This window comes from Electrophorus electricus, chromosome 7 (genome assembly GCF_013358815.1).
Source record: "Electrophorus electricus isolate fEleEle1 chromosome 7, fEleEle1.pri, whole genome shotgun sequence".
Taxonomy (NCBI): domain Eukaryota; kingdom Metazoa; phylum Chordata; class Actinopteri; order Gymnotiformes; family Gymnotidae; genus Electrophorus; species Electrophorus electricus.
In genome coordinates, this window is record NC_049541.1 from 24702093 (window position 1) to 24723222 (window position 21130).

Here is a 21130-nt window from a genome sequence, read left to right on the forward strand (position 1 = left end):
AACTGCCTCAGAAATTCCTCACAATGAACAGTCAATACCAGGACCCATCCACACCCATGTACCAATTACAGGGGAATAGGGGCCAGGTGCCCACCCCTTTTCCTATGACTCACCCTTTAGCTAAGGCCCACCTCTTTTCCCATGACCCACCCTTTGGCCAAGACCCACCCCTTTTCCCATGACCCACCCTTTACCTAAGGCCCACCCCTTTTCCAATGGCCTGCCCTTTAGCCAAGACCCATCCCTTTTGCCATGACCCACCCTTTGGCCAAGGCCCACCCCTTTTCCCATGACCCGCCCTTTAGCCAAGACCCACCCCTTATCCCATGACCCACCCTTTAGCTAAGGCCCACCCCTTTTCCCATGACCCACCCTTTAGCTAAGGCCCACCCCTTTTCCCATGGCCTGCCCTTTAGCTAAGGCCCACCCCTTTTCCCATGACCCATCCTTTAGCCAAGACCCACCCCTTTTCCCATGGCCAACCAGTATATCCAAGGCACACCCCTTTTCCCATGACCCACTCCTTCATCCAATGCCCACCCCTTTCTGATGGACTACCCCTTTAGCCAAGGACCACCCCTTTTGGCTTTTCTCAATGCCAAAGCATAGCTAATCATCAAGCACTTTTAAATATTGCTTTTTCACTTTGTAGAAAAAAATGACCCTGTTGTGTTTTCGAGTTTCATTATGGTATTCCTGTGGCACCACAGGTAGTGCAAGGTACTCATATGCACCAAGGTCATGGGGTCAGTTCCCAGAGAACACACATCATAATTCAAGTTATAATAATAATTCAACTGTTATTGGCCCCTGTGGATTTTGACTCCAGTTATAGCAATTGTAATATCTACTGATGATTATTAAAAGCATGACCATTAAACTGTATTTTTTATTAACATATGTTCGTTCATATTTTCTCATGTTCTTTAGCCATGTTTTGGCCAAATAAATGCTCACTTGCAATTATGTGTGCGAAGTAAGATGAACAAAATTAAACAGTAACTGATCTAAAATAGCAATTCATCTTGTAACATATTATATTATGTAGCTTTAAAATATTGATCATGTGTAAAACACAACATATCAGATGGAACAGCATGTATTATGCAGCATGCATAATTATTGACTCTGGCTATTATCAAAGTAAACTTTATCATAGCCAATCTCAGTACTGTAAAAATAGCAAGTACCTTTAAATTTCTCAATAAAAAGGCATATGAGAAACTTTGAACTGTAACTGAAGTTTGAAAACCTGGGCTGTTTCAATACTTAAGCAAGCATAGTTAAATGTCACTGGTGATTGGCAGGCCATAGCATGGAGACAGGCCTTAGCCAGACCCTTCTTATTCTTAATATATGATTATAGCAATGGGAGGTTCGCAAATGGGAGCACTGAAAGGTAAGCTATATAATCTAACAGGCCAAAGTCTAAGTTCTTTACATGACCAGTCACCTGTTTGAGTGGGACTGATTGATTGATTTCTTTACAAATGATTATTTATTCTTTGACCTGCAAATTTAACATTTGATGCAATGTGTTTTATGTAATCTTATGTGAACTGTTTTTTTATTTAAAAAAAACATTTTGAATGAAAGCTAAAAACTTTTAATGAATATAATTCATTTTAAAAACAAAACCAGTTATTAGCCTGGGAAGACATGCCATGTGATTGCTTTGTGTTTGAGCTGTTTAAGTGGCCAGGACTGGGTACAAGGAGTTCAAGTTTTGCACATAACTTTCCATTTTTTTGGAAATGTGCTGTTCCAATTTGTTTATACTGTGACCTTCCTTACAAAATTATGCAATGTAAATCATGCTCAGTCTAGAACAACAACAACAACAACAACAACAACAACAACAACAGCAACAGCAACAAACCTCATTTCCAGTACGTGTGTGGTTGGCATGCGTTCTCTCTTACTAAAACCCAGCTGACCTCAGATCAGCGGTGACATTCCTTTGTCAATCACAAAATAAGGACAAAACATAATACAAATCATGCTTCTAATAATCAGTAATAGCACTGAAGTTTGAAGTACAGCTCAAAGCCTAGAAAATCAAATTGGTGGGCCCTTCACGTCATATCTTTGCTCTTTGATCATGGTGAGTGGAAATGTGAGGCGGTAGTTTTCAAATGGCAGATTCATTTTCCTGAGAGGATTATTAATGTTGTTGATGTCATCGTGCTGCACTGCTCTCAGAAAGCCGCCAGGTAGACTTCATTATTTGTCCTGAAAGTTACTAAAAATAAACTATGAAAGGGCATCAAAAAATAAGAAAGGGCACCTGGAAGAGACTTTATGTCACATTGGTTCATCAAACACTGCATTATTTGTTCTCCGGCAAAATGGGTCCATTTTCTCAAAGATTCAAATCGGGTTTTGAAAAGTAATCATCTCAAACCTCAGAACATGTGGCGACACGAGAGCCGGCGCATCCTTTGCATTTCACCTTTGTCCAATTTTAGAAGCATTTATCTGTGTGTCTGGACTTATGTCAGCCCATATCAAAGGTCATGACTGGTGTCTGGTGGGGTTTTTTTGGAAATTGGGATCTCATCCCCCCGGAACCCCGCGCTTTGCACTGAAGCCTGTCGTGAAGCTCACATCCTGTTATTAATGCGTACTGACAAGACTGAACCGGAGTCCATGAAGGGCACTTCCTGAGGATCAAGGTCAGGGCAAAGAGTCAAGTGTTTGGTTTTGCTTTAAGCTATTTAATCATCAGCTTCAAGCACATATCATATGGATTGCTATACGTCCTTGCATATTTTATGAAACAGAATATATTCATTTTGTAGCCCAAGTAAATATTTCAAACATTTCCAACATAAATATTTTAAGCGGAAGCAAAGTAGGTGGTTCTTTGTGTTTGCTGTATAGGAGAGAAAAATCAGGAGCTGACAAAAGTTTGCGTGGAACTATGTTAGCGCACAGGCTGTGGGAGAGGCAGGCACAGAATGTATTTATGTTTTACACACAAAGGAATCTGACCAATATGAGACGTTAATACAGCAATGCTGTAGCTTTATTCTGTACTATTGCTGTAGTATTTATGATAGGAGTGCTACCTGGCCTTCACCTTGAATACCAGCAGAGCTTAGCAGGAAATGGAGTGTTTGGAGTATTTGGGTTTGTGTGTGCACGTGTGTGTGTGTGTGTGTGTGTGGCGTGTGTGTGTGTGTGTGTGTGTGTGTGTGTGTGTGTGTGTAAGTGAAACAGTCCGAAATCCAACTCTAGACGCCCACTGGGCTACATGCTGAGTATCACGCTAACATCCCCACCAGCTCCACAGGGGAAAAGCTCTAGCTCACACCCATTTAACACAGTCACACCAGCGCCAAGCTCTGGACACATTCTGGCTTCCCGAAGCACAACATGTCAGCAGATGACCTCCGGCTCGGGGTTCTGAGTTCCAGAACGCATGACAAAAAAAAAAAAAAACCCAACCAATGCCAGCCTGTCTTCCATATGATGATCTTTTGGAGTGTGGATGTATTGCATCCAAATCTGTTTGCGATCTTGGGGATACATTTTAATTCATTTTGTGCATTAGTATCCTGTAGGAAGCAAGCCAGAATTCTGCAGTATTCTTCTGGCAGAATAGAGGTATAAAAATCCCAAGATTCTCTGTTTCATATATTCCAACAAACACCAAACTGGAGCGCTCTGGAACCCCCCAAACAACATGCTGGTTTAATTTACATATATTAACCTCTTACCACAGATTACAGTCACAATAAAGAGAATGTGAGAGATATTGAAAAGCAAGGCCAAAATTGTCTTACCTAAAAGTCTTCTATGTAACTTACTGAAATGCTTAATTATACAGAGCAACTGACAAATACAGATCAGAACCTGCTCAGTAGGGGAAAAACATTCTGTACTCACGTACAATGTGTGATGTCAGCTTTGTATTGATATACTTAATTAAGCTATTTTTACTTGGGTGAGAGTAAAGAGAAAATTGCTTTGTGGGACACAGCTGACAGCGAGCCACATGCTGTGTTCAACGAAAACAAAGCGCATTCCGTCGGCGAGGTTTCCCGTGGATTGCGCCATGGCGACAGCGTGAAGCACAGCGTAGTGGATGACACTTTAGATGTGTTGCACTTCCTCCAGCTCCCTCAAGGACAGCGATTTGAGTACGCATGTAAGCGCACACTGGGAGAGAGATGAAGTCCCGCCGGTGCTGAGTGAGTGCCAAGCAGCCCTGCGATGCAGCCCTGAGCCACGAGGAACTCCTCGCTGACTGACACTCATTTGGACTGGCATGACATTGGCTGCCGGCATGCTCTGCTGCAAGAATAGGAATATATATATATATATATATATATATATATATATATATATATATATATATACAGTGAATTCATACAACCATTATTACAATAAGTATACTAACATACAAAATATGAAAAGGACTATATAATCCTATAAAAAGAAGTTGCCCTATGTAATGCAATATATACAATATGCATTACATAGGGCAACTTCTTTTTATAGGATTATATAGTCCTTTTCATATTTTGTATGTTAGTATACTTATTGTAATAATGGTTGCATGATTTTATATATATATAATATATAATCAAGTCATTTATATACATGGCAAGAAAGAAGCAATACTGAAACGCTAAAACAGAGAGAAAAAGAACGGAGGAGGAGGCCCTCAGTTGTCTCTTCCTAGCAATTACACGCTGCTACACCGAGCCATCCAGCGGTAGCGCAGCAGCGGATGCTAAAGCCGCATTCATTATCCACTTCCCACCGCTGTGTACGAATAACAGAGCGGGATATCTGCTCTCGCCTGGCAGCGGGACTGGGCAGTTGCCGGGTCAGGCGCTCCGCTCATAAGGAGAAGGCTAAAGCAGGATGGAACCTAATGAGCTGTCGCCCTGGTCCAGCCAAGAACCTCCAGGACTTCATAAGCTCAGTCTCTCTCTCTCTCTCTCTCTCTAGCTCTCTCTCTGTCTGTCTTTCTCCCTCTCCCTTTCTGTCTCTCCTTCCCTTTCTATTTCTCTCTCTCTCTCTCTCTCTCTCTCACTCTATCTCTCTCTCCCTTCATCTGTGTCTGTCTCTCTCTTTCTTCTCTTTTTCTTGTCTGCAAGCCTCTCCTCCATATCAATTTATCCTGCAGTGGCTGGGATTTGCAAGTGGGAGGAGACGGTATGAAGACTACCGGTATGAAGATTTGTGTCAAGCCCTCTCCTGCACCAAGAACCGCGGTCTATGGATAGATACACTTCATAAAAGATGAAAAAAAGAACTCTGACTACGGAAATAGTATTGCGATTTCAAGAGAACACCGCTGCATGCCAGCGGTACTCCGTAATAGGCAGAAAAATTAAACAGTGAAACTAAAAATGATGCGAATACCAGTGATCTGATAAATTTACTAATGGAAGCACAAATTACCTCATAAATGCCATAATTAATCAAGAAGTAATTTAAGAAATGCAGAAATTATTTTATTAATATCATTCTGTGATATAAATAAATGATTAAAAAATAAATAAATGCCCCCAGCCAAAATCCCTCATCTCTCGACAGCTTCATATTTCCAATAGGCTGGATATGCAGCTCTTTCCTGGCTATTTTATAATAGATTCTATGGTTGCTTTTATGATAAACAGCAGGTGTGGAAATAATTGCACCTTGTTGCATGTCCCGGTAGCCTGCCTTCACCTGTCTCTGGGCTTGTTTCCTTGTGTTTCTTCCGGCATGTGCTTTTGTAGGGTATTGGGGTATTGTTTGCTTGCACTGATGTATCCAAGTGTTTGCCCTAGTTACATTGCTTTCCTGGTTATGTTCTCCTTGTTACTTTGTCTTGTTAGTCTTAATATTAAGCAGTTTCTTGATGTTTCTAGTTTCTGTTCCCTTCAATATTTGTTTGTCACTTTTACTATGAACTAAATATCCTTCACACTTGCATCCTCCCTCTTTGTTTACAGCCCCTGTAATTCTGCATTTCACATAGACTCACAAATGAAACACTGTTATCCCGCAGAATTCTGAATTTTTTGCTTTAAGAGCCGATGCTGTAATGTGCTGAGTGATAACATGACTGTAGCCAAAGAAACTTGGAACATTACTTTTGTTAGTCAGCTTTTGTGGAGAAAGGGCTTCTAACACATTTCTGCAATGTACATTCGGCCTTGCTGAAAGATCATCTCCAGTATCAGATGGCCACACAGGGCAATTGCTCCAGGTTTTTTTTTCCATACCCAACCGAGTTTCCGCCCACCCATGATGCCGCTAGCTTACACAGGCATATCTAACAATTTTAGCCAGTATTACGCCATCCTCCAGCAAAGCAACAGTTCTGTAGTTATCTGGCTCCGCTGACAGAAAATAGAGCCACTGCCTTCCTAGTACCTTGATCCTCCACAGTGTTCAGGCACTGGTTTTCTCACAGACACGCACTCACACTTTTCCAACATTAATTGACATTCCGTGTTTACATGTAAACGGCATTGTACAAGTGAAAAACCGAGCAGAGAACCAATTGTACGGGACGATGGCTTCATTTTTGAATGCCCTCGGTGGAGGCGAGCGTTCTGTCGACAATCAATGGACAGAAAGTCCTGTTTATGGATTATGTTAAGACAATGTCATCTCAACAGAACAGGTTTGAAAGGAGACAGCGAAATCGAATTGTTCCGAGTTCAGAAAATGAGGTTTATTACCATACTGACATTTAGGAAATTGTAATTCTAAGTTTCTACAGGTATATTAACCCCAAGTGGCTGGACTATAATACTACAGGTACATTAACCCTAAAATGCTGAACTATAATCCTACAGCTACATTAACCCCAAGATGCTGGACTATAATCCTACAGGTACGAATGTAAACCAATTATTTCAACATGAAATTAAATCAAATAGTCATGATTCTGTTTGATGACCTTTTTCCATTGATGATGTCTTGATTTAAATGTTGTGGGATGTCACAGCTTTTAATGAGGTGCACAGTCTCCAAGTGTTGGGGATCACAGGATCTGTGGTGGGTGGGGGAGTGGGGCAGGTTGGAGTTGTTCATTTGCTTTGGAAAACTTTTAATGACGCCTCAGAACTCCTTCTATGAACTTATGTTCTCCAAATGGGGAGGGCAGAGAGGAAAAAAAACACATTCATCAAAGTGGTACATTTAAACTTTGTGATCAAATGTCCTCGGTGCAATGCAATAAAATGACTCTTTCAATTTTTTCCCCATTAAGCCTTTTTATAATGTTATTACCTTTTATTGCTTTAATATAAAACACTTTTATACACTCATCAATTACGTACTATGAACATTTATTAATTAGACACACCTTGTACAGTTACACATTATATGCCACTTGCTGCTATGCCATCTAGCAACTCCTTATCAATGGTCAGTTTCTGACCACCTGGCTGTGGTTACCTGGATATTTATGGCAGACAACTCTCAAACTAGCAGTGGCACTTATATTAGAAAAACTCTGACAACACTGCTGTGCCTGATACGCTCATATCAGCACGACACCCACTACCGTGCCACTACCATGTTAGTGTCACTGCTGCGTTGAGGATGGTCCAACATCCAAATAGTGTTCAGCAAGCAATGGTCTTGGGTAAATAGGGTGAATCTGAGTAGAACAGAGGGAGGCTGAAAGAGGTATCATAGCCTATGCTTAATGGTTTTGTTGTCCAGTTACAAATTACAAAGTCACTGTTAAATGTTTGTACCATATATCTTTCTAATAAAGTGGGAGGTGAGTGCATTTTGGATGACCAATGCCAAGGTTTCTATATTATGCATTTAGCGATTTACTACTGGATTCCAATGAGACAATAAAAAATGTTGAATAGGGACTAAACTAATGTTTGGCACATCTGCTGGGCTGCAGTAACTGCAAAGGTGTCGCTAGATTTTAGCTGAAATTTAATACTGTTAATGCAGCTGTTTGCCCATCTTCAAGAATAAAATGTGTGAAGACAAAACAGTATTTAAAGGCCCACAAGACTGTGCACAGCCAAATAATATTTTGATTTCCTTAATTAGTGATATGTAAATAATTAGCAGAGATATTTACTAGTCTCTGTTTTAATTCACACAATACACTGAAATGACTTCCGCAGGTCCCTTGTGAGATCAGTCATGAATTCATTTATGGCTTGCTTACTTGTTTATTTCACTATTTATCTAAGTTATAGCATTTCAACTGAAGTGATTTAAGTCTACTTAGTGGAAAATGAAACTTTGATCTTTATATCATTATTTTAAGTTACATTTTTAAAAGAATTTTATCATTTTAGCTCCTCATTTATTTATGTTGTGTGTGGATACAGTAAGGTTTATGTTCCCACTGAATGAAGATTTACTATACGGTATAATGTATACTGTAAATGTTAAAAGACACATTAAGGCTATTGCATATGCATATTAAATAGTGCGCACACTATATCCAGCACTTTTAACTAGGTACCGTTTAGGGGTTTACCTGTTAAAATGAGCCAAATAAAGTCAATATTTTGCTGTCTTCTCATTAATCGTCGCTGGAATTTGATCTGCATTTCAGTGTTATGTGTTATCTTAGTAGGTGTTTGCTGAATTTGTCACCGTGGGTTTATTCGCTTCTCCTGACAGTTTGCTCCTGGCTTCCAGTTTGCCGTGGCAACAGGCCGTAATGTGACACGGTGTGCGTGCGCGGCGCGTGTGCTGGCCTCTCCTACCTGTGAATTTAACTGTCATGGGAAAGGTACTTTTGCCTGGCAGCATTTCAGGCTACACCACGAGCCATGAATCAGACTGGCTGGAACATTCTTTCTCGAGCATGTCACATCACTTGTCGATGCATGTGAAAAGCTTATGAAAATGCATGCACGCGCACGCTCACACACCGGATTAGTAGAGAGCGGAGAGCCATCAGAGCATGGGCAAATACAATTTCTGATTTAAGAGACTTAGCGCCGTAACAGGTAAGCGTGACCGCGATGTTTACGCCTCTGCTTCTGAACAGGAGCCAAAGCATTGTACTTTGCCCAGCAAATTCTATAACACTTTTTACCTGCAAGCAGTACATTGTACAAGGCAAAGCCACAAACTGTGTTGATCCAGACGTGCACAGGTGTCACATTCCCTGAGCATGTCTTCCCTTTTAATAACCCCTTATAACCACCTTCTTCTAATTGTATATTACTGTTAACAGCATTATAGTACAGCTGCACTGGAGGTCATACTTTTTACTTGCTTTATTTGTACTGATTTATGTTCTTTGTTCTGATATAAACAGAGGTCATCTTTTCGCTGTTATTATTTTTGCACTAATGCCCATGCACCTGTTAATGAGCGAACAACCGCTGCTTACATATTAAATGCACCACAGTCTGAGTACCATAACCATAGTACTTAATCACAGGTTCCAGGTGGTGTGTTGTTCAATGAATCGGTCAATCAGTCAATCAATCAATGATAATAAAAATACACATAAAGTTAATTGCCTATTTAAATGCATTATATCCCCAGTTTCTCGCGTAGCACTACATGCGAAGGACGAAATCTAGATTTCAAAGTTCAAATGAACAACCAGGACCAGAGCACTGTTTCTGCCACAATGCTGTCATGCAATATATATGAGGATGAAATTGCCTCTCTCATTTGCCTAACCGAAAGAGGGAATCATCGTGGCACACGAAGACAAGCTTGCAGCTGGACACATGTACAGTTACTTTCCTATACAACCCATCTTTGGCTGGCAGATTTAATGGTTAGGTTGAAACTCACCAGGAAGAGAAAAGTGGAGTGTGTTTACCGCACAAGGCTTGCTGCAACTCAAATAACCACAGGCACATTATAAAGCTGGCGTTTAAGCCTTTCTTCATTCCAGAATTCAAGAAAAGCACCAGGCCGTCAGTTTCAATATGCCATATCCTGATTGCCCTTGAAGACAGTGGTAGCTGGAAGCATATCTATGTATGACCAATGCAGGTGAGCAATGCAATCTGTGAAAATTCATGGCTCTGTGCTTATACTCTGTGGTATGTGCTTATGCGCTGTCAAAAGCTGCCAACACCCCTGAACCCCTGCCATCAAGGACGGCAGAACACAGACTGCCTGGCACTCAGGGTTCCTCAAGAAGTCTTAACCATAAAACGATACAAAAACTGTCTGACTGCAGATACGCTGTGAACCTGCATCTCCTATGATATTAAAAATAAAAGTCCTCCTGTAAAAGTCCTTCCTTTTTAAAGTAAAGCAGCTTGTCCAAAAAAAAAATATATATATATATATATATTGGCAAAGCATGGTTCCTTCAACTTTGAAATGGGAAGTCCCTCATGACACCATGGACCGTGTCTTGGGGTGGCCAGAACGGCGACGTTCCCCTAACATCGCCAACACGCTAGGTCTCGCAGACAGCTGTGCCGAGCAGCTGGGCTCTACGCCTAAGCATACGGAGCTGCTTAGCTCGAAAAAAGCTCTACGGTGAGCTATGCTCGCTTCCTGCTCCCAGGACGGTGGCGTAATGGTACTCTTTACATGCTGGCTACTTTTACGTAGTCCAAGTCGGTTTTTCCCCACTAATATTCATTCACTATTTGAGAAAGAACAATGTTCAGTGTTGAATGAACAGTCCCTACTTAGGTTTTGGGTATCTGGTGTGTCACGACACCAGTTCTGTGTCATTCAGTTATCACTTACAGAGCTCAATACTGGGAAATGTTGCAGAAATTAAAGTCAATAGTTTATGAATGCATATGGGAGGAAATGCTGTACATAAGGGATTATGAGAACTGGTAGATGCCTATAACCAAAAGATGAAATTATGTTACTGATTGCCAATAGGGAATCCATTATTAAAGCACATCCTTAAAAAATTATTACCTTTGGGCTAACTGTTATGTTATGAAAGCCCATGAAAATGAAATGCAAATTAGCATGTGAAAAAAAGCCTGACAGATGGGGAAACGTGTGTTGTGGGATGGTCTGTGTGCTTTCTGTGGTAAATAAGTGCAGCTTTGTGATCATCACAGCAAACACTTCCACCCACTGAGAAAAGAGATGCAAAAGGCATGTTTTCCTCCACACCAGTATAATGAATCTCTCTCATTTCCCCACAGTAAGCACTGCACACCATTATGGAAGCATCCCATGGAAGAACATGGTGTAGTCAGGGAGGACTTTGATATCAGAGCCTCAGATGTTTATTTACCGTGTGGCATTGTTTGGTGGTGGAGCTTGCAACCCCCTGATGGGTCTTGTGTATCATATTCTCTAATAAAGGCCTGACATGTTTGAAAACTATTTTCCCACCAAACAGTCACCACATAAAGTTATATTTAAGGTACCAGATGCCGTTAACCCACGACATTTTAGCAAACATTTTACTAGGATGCTCAGATTTATATGGTGCAGAAATTGTTTAAGTCCCTCCAGCAAGCATTATAACTGTGTGAATATTTATTGGCGTGCGTGTGTTTGTCTGTGCGCACGCACACGCTTGTGCGCACATGCAGAGAAAAGTGCATCCATTGTTATGCACAGCAGTATTTGCTGGTTGAATTATTATTATTGTTGTTGTTTTTAAGTGCGGCGCACAAGGAGAGCGTGCAGAGAGTTCATCACGAGCTGGGAGTCAAGAACGGAGCAACAGTTGCGAGGGTGCCGTAAAACCAGGGCTTACTGTGGGAGAGCTCTCAGAGAAAAGGACGTGCCTTTAAAATGAGATGGGGCTGAAAATGGAAGAAGCCATGGGGGCCATTGCGAGGCATGTTACAGGCTGCGGAATGAAGTCCTGGGTCTGACATCAAGCTTGAATATCAGGAAAGCTCACACACAACAACGAATAATGGACTGTTTGGGTGTGTGTGTGTGTGTGTGTGTGTGTGTGTGTGTGTGTCTGTGTGTGTGTGTGTGTGTGTGTGGGTGGGTGGATGGGTGGGTGTGTGTGTGTGTGTGTGTGGCTAGGCAGGCAGGCAGGGAAGTGAATGTCAGTGACAAACTACCTTGAAAATACCTGTAATTTTTTACACTGTTTTGTTCCCATCTGCAATGCATTCAGATATTCCACAAAAAAGACATTATAGCCAAGAACATTTGCAAAGACAGTGTCAGAATTCTTGTTTACCACCTTTTCTTGGTTTTCTTCCTAAAGAAACTATGCCCTTGCCAATATGCCTATATGATTTGTCACTGAAATGCTGTATATATAGACATATAGCGGAACCTCGAGTGAATCTATATGAAACGTAAAGCAACTTATTCTTTGACCTAAGTGACCTACTGTTCTTTGTATGGTCGCTTACTGAAGCTTCTCAGGCATGAAACATCCATACCGATGGAACTCTAGTGCAAATGTACATGCTTCTGCTAATTGACTGCACATTCATTCCTGGTCTTAAATAAGTGCTGCCCTCATGGTCAACAACTACTGAGATGGATTTTGCAACATGACTTAATAGATGTTGAAGCTCGGAGCTAACGGCAGAGGCTGAAGTTCCCTTAAAGAAGACTCGTCTCCATGCCTCTGGGAGAACACTTCTAATTTCCATCTTTAGAAGCTCGGGAGGTCGCAAATATCCTTGCAAAGCTGGGTGTATCGGGCTTCGCTTTGTTATAACGCAGGGCTGAGCGAGTGTGAGGAGAGAGAGGAGATAAACAAAGTCTGAGAACGGGGAAGTCGATTTTAGAAGTGTTCGGGTAAACACGGAAAGGCGCACCGCCGTCATCCCGACGCCTGAGCCTTTCTTCTGCATTACAACAGACACGAATAAGCCTAACTGTGATAACTATGGGTATGTGTGGACCTTTCTTGTGCTAAGCACCGGTGCTCTCAAGCACGGTCTGTAGCTGATTCATGACAATTACGCCGTTCAAAGCATACCTCGGGGCCACTTCTTTTGTCAACATTTGTGTATGAATGAAGTGGAGGATATGAAAAGAGAAGAGAAGGTGGATGGCGATACAGAGAGCGACATGATTAAGGCAACAAACCCATCAGAAAATGTGCCAGCTATTATGCTATAGACGCTAAATCTTTAATGTGGCACTGTTTCATGGGCTAATTAATGACTGTAGCTTCATCATTTGCACTGATTGCCAAGGCTGCCCTTCAAATGCCTTGTGCTGGTACCCTGCTCCTTTGCAGGTCAGAGCTGATCCTGTATGAGCTGTTGCACTGGTATGATGTTCTGCCAGCCATAAGGTCTCTCATGTAAAGCAACACTCACACACACAGACACACACACACACACACACACACAAACAAACACACACACACAAACACACAAACACACACACACAAACACACACAGACATACCCACAAATGCACATACAAGCACACGGCATGTCCTCGTGCATAATTCAGTGATGTACTGTATTATTAAGCTACACTACCATTTTCTGTGAAACCGTACTTTGACATATATTCAGACAATGTGGTATCCTGGAGTTCTAAATCTAGGAGGAAATTTTAAACAGAATGATCAGAAGTGAAAGCAAAGTTTTAGGTGATATCGCTTGAGTCCCTGCCAGTTTTTTTGCCCCCACAACTTTCTGTTAACATGCCAGTTTGTTATCTGTCTTCAAACTGCATGTATCACCTATTAGCTGTTGACAAGTGTGTGGTGATTGCATGGGAAGAATGATTAAAATATTAAAAAAGCAATAAATCACCCTCATCTAATTACCATACATGTCACCATTAAGATCATAAGAACTCTGATACTTCAAACATTTCCAAAAAATATGATGGATGTACTGTGATATTTTCAGCTGCCTATATTTTGGGAAATGATGCTCACAAAATACTGTAGTATGTACTTAATAATATTCCATATGGAATAGTTTAAAATAATGGAATTACTACAGGTGTGCTTTATTCCTACTATGAGATTTCTGTTGGTGAATGCCCAGTGCCTCACCTGGAACAAGAAGCCCTGAGCGAGAGAAACCATCTTGTCACCCAGGTAGTAAAGTATTTATCCCAGGCAAAGGGGCATGTTGTTGATTAAGGTGAGTGTATTTGATGCCCAGGGATGTCCATGGCTTTGTAGTGCCACTGGGCTGTTTCTTGCTGATGTACAGGATAAAATGCCCTTCTCCATCAAACTCCCAGGAGTGAAGACCACTGTTGGAAGCACTGGTCTGGAGCATGAAGGTCTTGTTAAAATCAAGAGTCCTGAGCATAGGACCTGTCTCCTGAGTCCACTTACCAAAGATAAGTCAAAGAAGAAGACACGCCTGCTACTAATGTTTGCGCTAGGTCTACAACACAGATAAAATTGGTCTTACTGAAATTGTCATGAATACCTGCTCGGGATAAGTGTCAAAGATGGACGCCTTGCACAAATTGAGCTTTGCATTACATCTCCCCAGCAAAAGACTTAGCTATGTTTTAATGCATTGTTTGTAGCATTAAATTTGCACATGTCACGACTTAGCTATTTAGATAGGCAATTTAACATAATGAGTTCAATTTCCACAGCTAAAGACTTAGCACCGCAGTGTATGGTCAGTCCTTGCCAAATCACAAGGAGCTTGGAGCACACATAGCAGATGAAGACAAGGACCCCATTTTCCAGGCTGGAACTCCCCAAGCTGACCTGGACGAAGGCAGGCACACTGCCGTGCTTCGTCCGTCTTTCACTAAGAGTCAGACTTTCTCTGCCCATGTACAGATGGAGGGATAGATGCTTTGCCAGGTTCTCTTGGTGACATGGGGCCTCCAATATACTTGTTCTTTTCATGTCAAAGCAGGCATGAGCAGAACAGACAAATAAAGTAAAAGGATATATTTTTCCCCAAATTAATAGGTTATAGCCTTAAAAAGGGCGTTCTTCACTTATGCTTATGCTCACACCCGCGTTGTCCACCAATATGAGACTCACATTACTGAAGGCTGAATATAAATGACTTGGCAGAAATCTAGAAGTGTTAATCAATTTTTGCTTGATGCAATTAACAGCAAACCATGATCAAAGAAATCATATGGAGTCATTTTCATGGTTTTTTACGTAGGCAGAATATAAATCTTCAATGTAGGATCAGAGCAATAGTATTTGTATAAATGCTCAGTGGCTCCATGTAGCTGAATTTGACCTGGCTAATGAGGAGCCCACAATGGCTTGTTCGCATGATCCATCCCACTGCTATTTACAGGATAGGCTGTCAGTAACACAGGTGCAGAAACTAGCCAAAGGATACGGCTTCAGCACCCTGGACAGCAGCAGGGATTCCCAGATTTGCAGCATCTTCTTCTGCTATGGGAGACATGCAACCTACTGTCACACCCTGCACTGAAACTTCCTTTTATCTTCAGCTGTTGAGAAAAGCTGGCTAATAGTGGGATTCGGACAGAGTGGGAATGTTCAAATCAGAACAGCTCCCTGTTAAACTAGCTCCTGAAACCAGAAGTTCGCTGCAGCTGCTCAGCTGCTCTAATTGCCAGAAAAAGACCCCTTTAGAAGAGCATGAGTGATGGAAGCAGCATGCATAATTCAGGTGGAGATGGAGACAGGGGGAAAGAAAAGATATGAGGAACGACCGTGGTTAACTGAGGCGTTGTGTATGTGTGTTTGTGTTTGCGTGTGTACATGTATGTGTGTGTGTGTGTGTGTGTGTGTGTGTGTGTGTGTGTGTGTGTACACTGAAAGAATGGCAGGAGCAGGGAGAAATGGCATAATGAGTTTGGTGAGAGTAGCACCTCTGGGGCAGGATTAGTAGTGCAGCAGAGTGAACTGGCGGTGCTCTGTCAGATGAGGACAGCAGAAAGACACACGTGTGTCTCCTTTCACCCTAGACACTTGGTTATGCATCTAAGCCCCTGGCGACTTCAGAATCAAAATCTTGCACAGAAGGAAAAGGGTGTGAAAACCCTCTCATATCGGAAGTGTTACATTATGAAAGGGGAATGGAAGGAACGGTTTGTCTGCAGCCTGCTAGCCAACTGTCTGCAGCAGGTTTAAAACTGGGCAAAGCATAGCCACGTATTTACAATAACTGAAATGTTTGAGTTACATGTTACACTCCTATCAGTTTAAGTTCACTGATAAAATGCACAGAATCACTGTAACTGCAAATGTTGGAGCACTGGTGCTTATTGAAATTAGGGCACTGGAAGCGTAACATTACTATAGATTTAGTTTATTACTTTAGCTTTTTTGCAATACCATTTATAGTAGTTCACTGGATTTTTGCACTAACGAAAGTAAGACTGAGGATTTTTGAGGGTTGAAAGAGAGAACACTAGGAACCCCATCTAAGTTCAGAAATCAGCAGACTTGGGAGGTACAATTTAAATTGGGTTTTTTTTCTCATGAAGGGCTTGATTTTTAGCCGAAGAGTATAAGTTTCCATGTTAGACCAGCAATTAAAAAACACTAACTAGTGCTTCTGCCCTTCTACACAGTGGCTCAAATACAACCTTGTAATTAAAGGGCTACTTAATGCGTGCAGCGCACAGTAATATGCAGTCTCCCTTGAGTTGCAAATTAAGTGTTTAATTGGTTGCTATCCATTTGGACCAATGAAGCAAATAGTGATAGTCAATGGACCTTTGGAAACCACCCCCCTCGTTATGCATGACACTTCATTTTGATTAATTATCTCTCGCTCACCCTGCCATAGATCCCCAACACTAATGTTTCCTGCACATACATACAAATTGCAGTAATTTCTCCTCCTACCATTCATCTTCTTTCCAGAACCACCGCAGACTCCGGACACAGGCCAAGCCACCGCGCAACTCCACAAATGCTGACACATTCCCAAGGTGGTACTTTCATCAGTAAGTAAATTCATAGCTTGTCATCTCTGTACACCATACGCTCGATGGTCCCAAGGCATGCCCAGACTCATTCCGTGCTGTTATTTATTTACCCTAATTTACACCAAAAGCTCCGAAAAACCTTCCCCCCACCCCAAGTCCCAAAGAACTCAAACTGGAGGTGAAGCGACGGGTAAATGAGCGGGCTTCCAAAGTGTGGGACGTGCGTGCCAAGCGGTGGGGAACAGCTAGCGTCTTTCCCAGAGGCCACTGCAGTTTATCTCAACCACTCAGGGCTACACCGGCCCCTTTGCTCAGTGCCAGCTGCAGCAGGAAGCCTGGCCTCAAGCAGGTCCTTGAAGCTGAACTAATTGAGGTATGTACTAGCACAGAGGCCTACCAAAGCATTCTGCTTTCAGATTCATTCTCCTCCCTGCTCAAGGACCATAGAAAAGCCCTTTAAAAACTTGTTTGCAATCAGTTTCCTCCACAATCTGGCATTATAAAAGTTAACCACTTGACTGTGTAGATAAATTAATGATTTAATTAAGAGCGAAGTGCATAAATTCAAATGATCACATCATTACATTTACATTTATGACATTTAGCAGATGCTCTTATGTAGAAAGACTTATAAAAGTGCTTTAGTCGTCTACTTAAAGTAGCGTTACCTACCCTTTGGCATTTTATATTTAAAAGTCATGTTTGAATATTGTGTATTGATTTACCTGGAGTTTTCCTTTTCTTGATATTCAACCAGCTTTGCTAATTAAGCCTTCCTCTGTACAAAAGTTTTAATTAATGAACGTGTAGTACAACTCTAAATATAGGCATTAAATGTTGGTGGTTTGCTTAACCTCTTACAAGCCAAAGTTTTTGTTTAGTTATTAATCTTAAGTAACTATTGTGAATTATTCAGTAACCACACTGAAACTGGCAACTACTGTGACTTGTTCAGTAACATCTTGTCACTGGGTTGTCACTGGGTTGTGTAACCATACGCAAAAGTGATTCAGGGATCAATAATCATAAATTATATATGCCATTTTCAATACTTAATAAGTAAATGTATACAATTAGCATGTACATTTCATATTAAGGACTGTAAACAGCTTTTAATATGCATGGTACCTCAAAAAAAATTTTATGTAGACATAGTACATAAACTTAACCATAAATAGCTTATAGACTTTTTACATATGGGAACCTTGGAGGAAACATATGCATCAATGTCTTCCAATCCATTATATTTCTATTTATATTTGTATCTAGAGTTTACATTCAGGCTAATGATTTGCTATATTGAAAAATGCCTCTCTTCTCCACTCTTCTTCTTAGTGCAGTGACAAGTTTGCACTGGGGCAGAACAGCTACGGGAACTTCAGGGAGTGTGTGAGGGAAAACGTCTCATTACATGTGAAATGTCCTCAGCTCGGTGTCCAGGTTCTCCAAGTGTGCATGTACAGACATGTGATGCAGGTAATTGACTGGGTTTACGTCTCCTAGCAATTTGAGAGGCACGATAAGGCAGGGGAAAAGAGAAACTAGGTGTAAACAAGTCAATAAGCTGTCAGAGGAGCTAGGTGTGAGTAGTTAACGTGCAAGGCATAATTGGATGAGAAGTGCAGATCCCAGATCTTTTCTCCGGCTAGAACAAGCTATCGTCAATTGTTTACACCTGACATCTTACAGTTTTCACTGTCATAAGCAAGCCATAGCAACAAATCAACCAAACTGGCCCATATGAAAAAGTCATTGAGAGCATTCAAAGTTGGAAATGATCCTTTTTGTGTAAGGGGCAAAGAAATGTACCTAAAAAATATGGCAAGCACTCTGATGGGTCTTGGAAAAGTTAAAAATTGCATTGTCCTTAAATAAATCTATGATAATCACACTTTGATTTGAGCAGTACTGGAACAGCCACTGGAGGCAGGAAACCTAGTGCTCTGAGCAGGATGTGAGGTAAGTACATTATAATATGCAGCCTCTTGAGAGAATAATTGTGTCCCTGCAGTGAACAAAATTTCCAACGAAATCTGCCAGATAAAGCTGAATTAATTCATACCACGTCTACACACCCCGTTTACTTCAATTTCACCTAATTCACATTCAATTTTGTCCAATTATTATATAATTTTCCACACCTGGGCAGTGTTGTCATGCTGAGCACTATGACTAAATTTAGGAAGACCGATGTGTTGCCCAAGCACCCACCCTAAGCACCTCCCACCCCCCACCAAGTGCCTTCCCCAAAAGCCATCCCCCTGACCCCCTGCACCTGCACACAAATGCTGTTTATTAACATCATCAGGACCACTGTTACCTTCCTCAGCTAACAGGACAATCAAATGCACCAAAGCTAATGGGTATCTCTGCTTACTGCTAACTGATACCTGCTCTGTTTGATTCATTACTAGCAACATTTGCCTTTTTGGGGGGCAAGTGCTCCTCACATGTAGCCTTGCACGCACACTCATTCCATTCCACACTGCCAGCCCGCCGAGTTTTATCTCCACAGCTGATTTAGTGTCCTGTTAGTCATTATGAGCCCTTCCTCTTATGAGTCCCTCTGTGGTAGCGCCATGTCCTTCTTTTGACAGGGAGCCGAGTCATTGTAATGTACTTACATTCTATGCAAATGAGATCTATGATCCTACTGTGGGCCAAACCAGATAAGGAGGCCTGATACCAAAGGCACGTTTTTCATACAGTTTTGACTCACACACACACGGCCACGTTATCATCTGCATTTTAATAAAACAAACAGTGCAAATGAAAATGGCATGTAATTCAGTGGATGGTCTTGTGTTGACAAACCTGAAACGTGTCAACTGAAAACGTGTAAGTAAGCAGTGCAAGCCAATATACCGTTGTGTTGTACTGATGTGTTACAATGCTGCCAAGAAGGAAATCAATACATTGAATGATGGATTTTATCTTGGCAGTCTTGCTTACTAGTGCAGTAGGTCTGTGCATTATTTTAATAGAGGCAACAACAGAACATGGGGAGCAGACTTCTCAGGTATTTAAGACCACGTGTCCTGTGAAGTAGGCACATGCTTTGTTAAGAATACAAGAAAAGATAAGAGCCAAGCCGGCAGTAGAATGTGTCCTACGGTAAGACCAGATGTTGATTGGTGGATTTGTGTCCTGCTATGGGACACTGAGAACAGATGGGTCAACTTTGGCTCCACTGCCCTGAAAACAATGTAAGTGCTATCAATCTCAATGAACATGGAACCAGTGGCCACAGCTGGTGGACAGGTTCTCATCTCCACGTAGCAACCAAGCTTCGCAATTTTCACCTGACACACTCTGCCAACTGTGATAGAATGACTCAAATTACAGTTCCCTTTGACAAGATTGTCAGATACCAGTTCAGACCACTGCTGGAATTCAAGGCTGTCTTGAACAGATCAGATTTCACTTCATCACTTTCAGTGTTTCTTTGCGTGAAGTTTCAAGCTCTTCACAGACAGATTTTTGTGCTGGTTTTTAATTACTTATGTTCATATTGTAGTTTGATCTGGCTTGCTTGACAAAGCCAACAATTTGGGATTCACTTCACAATGTTTATACAGTTTCCTGTATACTTACACACTTCATAAGTATATATACTATTTAGCCAGGGGTAATATGGGAACACTAATTTAGAATTACTTTTTTTGATGTAAACACCAAACTTGTTTGGCACTTGGCTTTCAGACTTTTAGTACATAGAAACTGTATGTTTTACACCCAGTTTTTATGTACTAACCACAGTTACTTTAAATGTCATCATAGAATGTTTGAGAGTCTTATAGTGTGTTAATTACATTTAAAATGTTGGACCTATCTCTTTATATACCTATTCAGCTAAACACCAGTTTAAAAACACTCAAGTTTCTCTCCAAGTGCTCCAAGCTATGATACACATGTCTAAGACACTTGCATTTCCCTTCTGAAACGTCTCTGGCATTTTTCTTCTCAGTATACTTGTACACCAAACTGCTCTCTTACTGTGCCCTTTTTTCCGAGCTGCTAATTTGAATTACATATTGATTTTGGAGGTCAAGAAGACAAATTGTTCATAGTGGAAATGGTCTTCAGAGGATGCAATATGAGAAACAGAAAGCAAACACGGGCATACAGTAATACTGAAAATGTCAAGTAGTCCTTGTAATGCTGCCTGTGGAATTCAATTCATTAATCCAAACTTCCAATATTTTGATTTGACTTTGAGAGATGTGAAAATCAGCAAAAAGAAACAAAATCATTCTTCCTTACCTCCTAATATAAATGTGTAAAACATGACATACAGAGAGGTTTTGGAATATGGACACACACACACATACACACACACACGCACACACGCACGCATGCACCTTTTTCATTGCTGTATCTTTACTGAACAC